At 59.3% G+C, this 2500-nt stretch overlaps 1 pseudogene; it reads right to left on the bottom strand.

Moving 5' to 3' along the window:
• The window catches only part of LOC124579240, a 7707-nt pseudogene that overhangs the window by 4367 nt on the left and 840 nt on the right, over nucleotides 1-2500 (bottom strand).

The following is a 2500-nucleotide window of genomic DNA, read 5'->3' on the forward strand; positions in this document are numbered from 1 at the left end:
CCCGACCGATCTCAAGCGCCTCCATGAATTGGCGGACAAGCTGCTTGTGGGCAGCTTGCCGCCGTCGGCACTTGATTGCCTCAAGCGTTCGGTCGGGGAACATCCTGATGAGCTCTTGATTTACAAAGAAGAACCGGGCGTCCCTCTCGAGGAACAGTTCGGCCTCTGCCTTGGCGAGCGACAGGACTTCTTCCTCCGTCCACCTCGCGCGATGCCTCTCCGTGACGATCTCCGCGTTGGTGGCCGCTAGGTGTTGGCGGCGGCGATGGACCCCGAGACCGTTTTTGGTGGTGAAGCTGCGGTGGCACTCACTACAGGCGTATACAGCTGCAAAAGTTACAAGATTTTCGGCACGGCCGGTTGGCCGGCTAGGTGCTGGGGGAGTTGGGGTGGCACCTTCAGCGGAAGGGCCACCACTTTTTCTCTGGTTACTGCCCCCAACTAAAAAAATGGATCCTTAAGAGAGTCATAGTTACTCCCGCCGTTTACCCGCGCTTGCTTGAATTTCTTCACGTTGACATTCAGAGCACTGGGCAGAAATCACATTGCGTCAACACCCGCTAGGGCCATCGCAATGCTTTGTTTTAATTAGACAGTCGGATTCCCCCAGTCCGTGCCAGTTCTGAGTTGATCGTTGAATGGCGGCCGAAGAGAATCCGCGCACCCGCGCGCCCCCGGAGGAGCACGCTAAGGCGGACGCGGCCTCGCAGCAAGGAAGATCCGTGGGAGGCCAAGGCACGGGACCGAGCTCGGATCCTGCACGCAGGTTGAAGCACCGGGGCGCGAACGCCGCGCAGGCGCGCGCATCCTGCACCGCCGGCCAGCACGAGGCCAACCAACGGCGAGAGCAGACCACGCCCGCGCTAAACGCCCGCACTTACCGGCACCCCTACGGCACTCACCTCGCCCAGGCCCGGCACGTTAGCGCTGACCCACTTCCCGACCAAGCCCGACACGCCCCGATCCTCAGAGCCAATCCTTATCCCGAAGTTACGGATCCAATTTGCCGACTTCCCTTACCTACATTATTCTATCGACTAGAGGCTCTTCACCTTGGAGACCTGCTGCGGATATGGGTACGAACCGGCGCGACACCTCCACGTGGCCCTCTCCCGGATTTTCAAGGTCCGAGGGGAAGATCGGGACACCGCCGCAACTGCGGTGCTCTTCGCGTTCCAAACCCTATCTCCCTGCTAGAGGATTCCAGGGAACTCGAACGCTCATGCAGAAAAGAAAACTCTTCCCCGATCTCCCGACGGCGTCTCCGGGTCCTTTTGGGTTACCCCGACGAGCATCTCTAAAAGAGGGGCCCGACTTGTATCGGTTCCGCTGCCGGGTTCCGGAATAGGAACCGGATTCCCTTTCGCCCAACGGGGGCCAGCACAAAGTGCATCATGCTATGACGGCCCCCATCAACATCGGATTTCTCCTAGGGCTTAGGATCGACTGACTCGTGTGCAACGGCTGTTCACACGAAACCCTTCTCCGCGTCAGCCCTCCAGGGCCTCGCTGGAGTATTTGCTACTACCACCAAGATCTGCACCGACGGCGGCTCCAGGCAGGCTCACGCCCAGACCCTTCTGCGCCCACCGCCGCGACCCTCCTACTCGTCAGGGCTTCGCGGCCGGCCGCAAGGACCGGCCATGACTGCCAGACTGACGGCCGAGTATAGGCACGACGCTTCAGCGCCATCCATTTTCAGGGCTAGTTGCTTCGGCAGGTGAGTTGTTACACACTCCTTAGCGGATTCCGACTTCCATGGCCACCGTCCTGCTGTCTTAAGCAACCAACGCCTTTCATGGTTTCCCATGAGCGTCGATTCGGGCGCCTTAACTCGGCGTTTGGTTCATCCCACAGCGCCAGTTCTGCTTACCAAAAGTGGCCCACTTGGCACTCCGATCCGAGTCGTTTGCTCGCGGCTTCAGCATATCAAGCAAGCCGGAGATCTCACCCATTTAAAGTTTGAGAATAGGTTGAGGTCGTTTCGGCCCCAAGGCCTCTAATCATTCGCTTTACCGGATGAGACTCGTACGAGCACCAGCTATCCTGAGGGAAACTTCGGAGGGAACCAGCTACTAGATGGTTCGATTAGTCTTTCGCCCCTATACCCAGCTCCGACGATCGATTTGCACGTCAGAATCGCTACGGACCTCCATCAGGGTTTCCCCTGACTTCGTCCTGGCCAGGCATAGTTCACCATCTTTCGGGTCCCAACGTGTACGCTCTAGGTGCGCCTCACCTCGCAATGAGGACGAGACGCCCCGGGAGTGCGGAGGCCGCCGCCCCGTGAAGGGCGGGGAAGCCCCATCCTCCCTCGGCCCGCGCAAGGCGAGACCTTCACTTTCATTACGCCTTTAGGTTTCGTACAGCCCAATGACTCGCGCACATGTTAGACTCCTTGGTCCGTGTTTCAAGACGGGTCGTGAAATTGTCCAAAGCTGAAGCGCCGCTGACGGGAGCGATTATTCCGCCCGAGAGCATCCCGAGCCAACAGCGGCGC

Source organism: Schistocerca americana, unplaced genomic scaffold (genome assembly GCF_021461395.2).
Source record: "Schistocerca americana isolate TAMUIC-IGC-003095 unplaced genomic scaffold, iqSchAmer2.1 HiC_scaffold_303, whole genome shotgun sequence".
Taxonomy (NCBI): domain Eukaryota; kingdom Metazoa; phylum Arthropoda; class Insecta; order Orthoptera; family Acrididae; genus Schistocerca; species Schistocerca americana.